This window comes from Furipterus horrens, unplaced genomic scaffold (genome assembly GCF_987537825.1).
Source record: "Furipterus horrens unplaced genomic scaffold, mFurHor1.1.pri manual_scaffold_4, whole genome shotgun sequence".
Lineage (NCBI taxonomy): Eukaryota > Metazoa > Chordata > Mammalia > Chiroptera > Furipteridae > Furipterus > Furipterus horrens.
In genome coordinates, this window is record NW_028327174.1 from 70,718,334 (window position 1) to 70,725,029 (window position 6,696).

Genomic DNA, 6,696 nt, shown 5'->3' on the forward strand with positions numbered 1-6,696 from the left:
CTTCCTCTTTTCCAATTTGGATGCCTTTTATTTCTCTTTCTTGTCTGATTGCGGTGGCTAGAACTTCCAAGACTATGTTGAATAGGAGTGGGGAGAGCGGACATCCTTGTCTTGTTCCTGATCTCAGGGGGAATGCTCTCAGTTTTTGCCCATTGAGTATGATGTTGGCTTCAGGTTTCTCATATATGGCCTTTATTATGTTGAGGTATGCTCCCTCTATTCCCATTTTGCTGAGAGTTTTTATCATAAATGGGTGTTGTACTTTATCAAATGCTTTTTCTGCATCTATTGATATTATCATGTGGTTTTTGTCTTTCATTTTGTTTATGTGGTGTATTACGTTTATTGATTTACGAATGTTAAACCATCCTTGCATCCCTGGGATGAATCCTACTTGATCGTGGTGTATGATCTTTCTAATGTGTTGCTGGATCCGGTTTGCCAATATTTTGTTGAGGATTTTAGCATCTATGTTCATCAGCGATATTGGCCTGTAGTTTTCTTTCTTTGTTGTGTCTTGACCTGGTTTTGGAATTAGGGTTATACTGGCTTCATAGAATGAGTTTGGCAGTCTTCCCTCTTCTTGTATCTTTTGGAATAGTCTGAGAAGGATAGGAGTTAGTTCTTTCCTAAATGTTTTGTAGAATTCACTTGTGAAGCCATCCGGTCCAGGGCTTTTGTGTGCTGGGAGTTTTTTGATTACTGCTTCAATTTCACTAGCTGTTATTGGTCTATTCAGACTTTCTGCTTCTTCTTGATTCAGTTTGGGAAGACTATAGGTTTCCAGGAATCTGTCCATTTCCTCTAGGTTGTCAAATTTCTTTCCATACAGTTGTTCATAATAATTTCTTATAATCCTTTGTATTTCTGTGGTATCAGTTGTGATTTCTCCTCTTTCATTTCTGATTTTATTTATTTGGGTCCTCTCTCTTTTTTTCTTGATGAGCCTGCTTAAAGGCTTGTCAATTTTGTTTATTTTTTCAAAGAACCAGCTCCTACTTTTGTTGATCTTTTGAATTGTTAGTTTAGACTCTATGTCATTTAATTCTGCTCTGATCTTGATGATTTCCTTCCTTCTACTTGATCTGGGCTTTGCTTGTTGTTCTTCCTCTAGATCTTGTAGCTGTAGGGTTAAATTTTTTATTAGATATTCTTCTAGCTTTTTTAGGTAGGCCTGTATTGCTATGAACTTTCCTCTTAGGACTGCTTTCGCTGTATCCCATAGGTTTTGGGTTGTTGTGTGTTCATTATCATTAGTTTCCAGAAACTTTTTGATTTCTTCCTTGATGTCATTGTTAACCCATTCATTATTTAATAGCATGTTATTCGTTCTCCATGAGTTTGAATGTTATTGAGTTTTTTCCTTGAGGTTGATTTCTAATTTTAAGCCATTGTGATCTGAGAAGATGCTTGATATAATTTCAATTTTCTTGAATTTGTTAAGGCTTGTTTTGTGTCCTACCATGTGGTCTATCTTTGAAAATGTTCCATGTGCACTTGAGAAGTATGTATATTTTGCTTCTTTGGGGTGAAAACTTCTATATATATCGACTAAGTCCATTTGATCTAGGGTGTTGTTCAGTGCCTCCATATCTTTGGTGTTTCTTTGCTTCGAAGATCTGTCCATTGTTGACAATGGGGTGTTAAAGTCCCCTACTATGAGTGTGTTGTTGTCTATATCTTTCTTGGAGTCTTTCAAAAGTTTCCTTACATATTTGGGTGCTCCTAAGTTTGGTGCATATATATTTATAAGGGTTATATCTTCTTGATGGATTTTTCCCTTAAGTATTATGAAATGCCCTTCTTTGTCTCTTTTTATGGACTTTGCTGTGAAATCTGTTTTGTCTGATATAAGTATTGCTACCCCGGCTTTTTTTTCATGTCCATTTGCTTGGAATACATTTTTCCATCCCTTTACTTTCAGTCTGTGTAGATCTTTTGTTCTAAGGTGGGTCTCTTGTAGACAGCATATATGTGGGTCATTCTTTCTAATCCATTCAGCTACCCTATGTCTTTTAATTGGAGCGTTTAATCCATTTACATTTAAGGTTATTACCGATAAGTACTTATTCATTGTCATTTTTCCCCTTTGTACTCGTGTTCTTCTCTGTCTCTCTCTGTTTCTTTATCTTCTTAGAGCAGACCTTTTAGCATCTCTTGCATTGCTGGTTTGGTGGAGATGTATTCTTTTAGCCTTCTTTTGTCTTGGAAGCTCCTTATTTCACCCTCCATTTTGAATGAGAGCTTTGCTGGGTATAGTATTCTAGGTTGTAGGCCTTTGTTTTTCATTGCTTGGAATACTTTTTGCCATTCCCTTCTGGCTTGTAGTGTTTCTGCTGAGAAATCTGAGGATAGCCTTATTGGAGTACCCTTGTATGTTATTAGTTGTTTTTCTCTTGCTGCTTTTAGGATCCTCTCTTTGTCTTTGAATGTTGCCATTTTAATTATGATGTGTCTTGAGGTGGGCCTGTTGGGGTTCATCTTCATTGGGACCCTCTGTGCTTCCTGGACTTGCGTGACTCTTTCTCTCGTCATGTTAGGAAAGTTTTCTGTCATTAGTTTTTCAAAGAGGTTTTCTATCCCTTGCTCTTCTTCTTCTCCTTCTGGAATTCCTATGATACGGATATTATTACGTTTCATGTTGTCCTGCAGCTGTCTTAGAACCTCTTCAGTCTTGTTCAGTCTTTTTTCATTTTGTTGCATTGTCTGGGAGTTTTTGTGTAGGTTGTCCTCCAGCTCGCTGATCCGATCTTCTGCTTCCTCTAGCCTGCTTTTAATTCCTTCTACTGTGTTCTTCAATTCAGAGATCGTATTTTTCATTTCCTCCTGGCTCTTATTGATAGCTTCTATGTCCTTTTTCATGCTCACGTAATTTTCTGTGAGTTCCTTGTAGTTTTTCTGGAGTTCTTTGAAGTTTCCGCTGAGCTCATTCAGCTTCTCCATAATCCATGTTTTGAATTCCATATCTGATAGTTCGCTCCCCTCTATTTCATTTAGCACTCTTTCTGGGGATTCTACCTTTCCTTTTGATGGGAGGTTGTTTCTCTGTCTCCCCATTTTTTTGACTCCTATTGTTTGTTGGTGCTTCTTGGAATGATCTGCACTTCCTGGATCTGCCTCTGGTGGCGTCAGATCATGTACCAGTCTGGCCCTAGGCAGCCTGTTGGAGACTTCCAGGGATCTACTGTTGTTGTCTGTCTTCTTTGATTGTTAATCTATTCAATCTGTGATTAGCTGTCAGGCTTAAGGACTGTGGGTGTGGCAGCTTAATTCCTGCAGGCAGGGCTTTTGCTTCCCCTCAGGCTGACGCCACTTGGAGGGGAATGGTCTACCCGCAGTACTGGGGATGAGTCAGCACTGGGACCCAGTCAGCTGCTCCTCCAGTTCTCCCCTCAAAGCCACCGTGCCAAATTCTCCCCAAGTGTCTCCAGTTCTCTTTGCCTTCCCTCTGCTTGAGCCCGGGGTAAGTGGTGGCCAAAATATTTTCGTATGTGATCCACTTAAGAGCTCTTTTTCTCCTGCTGTTTCTCTCCGGCTAGCAAGAAAGCCTGTGACTTTTCGCTTTTCACAGCTGATACTATTTTACTTTCCACTCTGTCGCTGTAGGCTGGGAAGCCCAGCTGGGGGTTTAGACCCTGCCCTTCTCAGGGGGAATCCCCGGCTGCTGAGCTGTTTCTCAGTCCCTTCAGCAGCCACCCGTGTGAGCCCAGCCAGCCCTTCCGCGTCTCCGCACTCCCTACCGGTCACGTTGTGATGTAGCGGCCTTTTCTGTCTCTCCGTGGTTATAAGACTTCTTTCCAGCTAGTGTTCCGTTGGTTATTCCAGATGATTTCTCCAAAATTAAGTTGTAAATCCAGACTGGTCCTGGGAGGAGGTTAGTGTAGCTTCCACTTACTCCTCCGCCATCTTGGATCTCCCCTGGTGTAGCTTCTTAAGAGTCTGTCTGCACCGCTGAGAATGGCTGTGCAGTCCGACTCGGAAGTGACACGGTATCTGTCTCCTCCCGTGTTGAATCGACATCTTGCGATGACGCTGGAGTGTCCTCTCCAGTGGAGCTGAAGCTACAGAGCCTGGGCAGGGTGATATGGAGGGTCTGCTGTTGCCCATGCAGCAGACCCCCCCTCTCTTCGCAGCTGAAGGGTCCAAGGGAAAGACGGAGTCAATACAGCTTGGCTTCAGGTGCGCCGCAGGAGTTGCCGGTGTTGACTACAACGTCAAACCGCCTTAGGGACTCCGGCTCCGGATTTTCTGTCGGGGTTTACTCCCTTAGCCTTTCCCCTGAAGAGGTATGCCGCAAGGCAGCGGAGGTTTTTTGGAGTCAGAGTTTTCCTTCTCTGATGTGCCCTGACTGGAAGATCGAACCAGCGACACTTAGCTCGCAGGCCGACACTCAATCCACTGAGCCAAACCAGTCAGTGTAGATTAGTACTGGTGGTTCATTTGGGGAAATTGGATAATCAATTCTAATTATAGTTTCCTTTTAGGATTAATCAGTTAAACAGTGTGGAATCAGACAGTGTGTAAGCCAAAGGATGGGCAGTCTTGTCAGGAATATCATAATGCTCAGAAGATTGCCATTAATCTTGTTTGGAAATGTCACTGTTAAGGGGAATAGTGACAAGAGAAGACAGAGCTTTGTGTATCTCCTGAAAGTAGTAGAACAGGATGAGTTAGGATTAGAGAAGGAGCTGTCATTCTAAGAGCACTTGCTCCTCTAAATGGCTTTCCAGGTTGAAAACCTGAAAATAATGATAATTTCTACTTTAATTTTTCACTGTCAGTATTTTACGGTGTTTTGTTAAAAACACCAACTCACCAAATCCAGACTACATGTGTGTGTCCATGCATTTATTAGTTGTGTTCTCAGACAAGTTATTCAGTCTCTCTGGGCTTCAGTTTTCACATCTGGGAAACTCTACCACATAGAGTTGTTATGAAGATTAGATGAAGTAATGTATGCAAAACACATATAAGCATGTCTGGCACATAGTTTTTGATATTATTATTATTCCTAAAAATAACTATTATAATCTTTCATCAAATAGACCTTTCAAAGTTTATTGAATCCCATTTCTATCGTTAATGTAAATTACACTTGGATATATAAGATACTAGTAATTATGGAGCTATCTAAAGAAGATAATTTTTTGCTTATTTTTGCATTAAAACATGAAAATAAAGGATATGTTTTTCACTGCAGATGTTAAATTTTAGAAGTAATATTTAGATATAGTATTTCAAGAAATTGAGTTAGAGATCATTTTGTATTTGTCAGTAAATGCTGAACAAGAAGGTGTTTTAGTGTTCATTGACTCTAATTCTTAACAGGAAAGTATAAAGTATCTGACTTCTCTTGAGGGTGTTTTGGAAGTAAGTGAACCAATTAATAATTATACCTTACACTTTAAGAACCATTATTGAATATGTGGGATGTAAGGCAATTATTTTTTATCTTTCTTATTACAAAATATAAGTCTTTGCTCAAACCCATCAAGCATGCAAATTTTGGGGTGGTGGTGAGAGTAATGGTAGGGATTTTAGTTTTTTTTCAGTATGCTTATTTTGTTTTCCTGGTATCTCTATTAAAATTTAGTGTCAGATTTTACCTACTTCACAAAATGTATCAAGAGACTGTCCACATGTTTTTCTCTTCTTTAAAGGACTAAGAAATTATACACTGTGTGATAGACCTGGATGCTAACATAGGCAAAGACAAGAAACCCTTATTGGAATAATGCTTCAATCATTTTTACTTATTTATTTCTAATTTTAAAAATCATCCTTGCCTATTTTAACTTCTTATTTAGTCAAATTTAGAGCATATTGTTTTTATGCACTGACTGGGTAGCTCACTTGGTTAGAGCATCATTCCAATGCATCAAGATGTCAGGGGACATAGAAGAATCAATCAATGAATATATAAGTGGAACAACAAACTGATGTTTCTCTCTTCTCTTCTCTTCTCTCTCTCTCTCTCTCTCTCTCTCTCTCTCTCTCTGCCCTCTCTCTTTCTCTCTGCCCTTTCCTATCTCTAAAAATGAAACAATAAAAAAAATTTAAACTGTCCCCTTTATTAAGATTTTTAATTTTTGGATAGAATTACATGTAGTAATTTCTAAACTTTTTTTGATTGCCTATTTTTCTGAAGTTAAATCATTATTCTAATTCATTTTTTTCCTGTGGCTTTTTATTTTTATTGGTTTATCAGATAAATACTTTTGAATGTACTTGTCAATTTTATGTTTTACCTTGACTTAATGAATCTTTATTTTTAACAAAATTTCATACACTTTCCCTGGTTTTGTTATCCTTTTTTCCAGTTTCTTAAGTTGAATCCTCATTACATTTGTTTTTATATTCTCTCACCACACAAAAAATAATAATAATGCAAAGACATGGAGGTGTTAATTAATTTTATTGTGCTAATCATTTCACAATATGTACCTTTACTAAATCATCATTTTACAAAAACTTACACATGTTATATGTCAATAATGTCTCAAGAAAGCTGAAAAATTTTTGTTATATTATATATTTAATATATATATATACCTACCTTGTTATTTTGTTAGGACATAGCATTGTGTATTTTTATGTAAAAAATAAAAATATTTGGAGAATGGTTTTGGGTAAAATACTGCCTTTACTTAATGTCTCTATGACAAATAAGTATTGAACTACTTATCTCTATCCCAG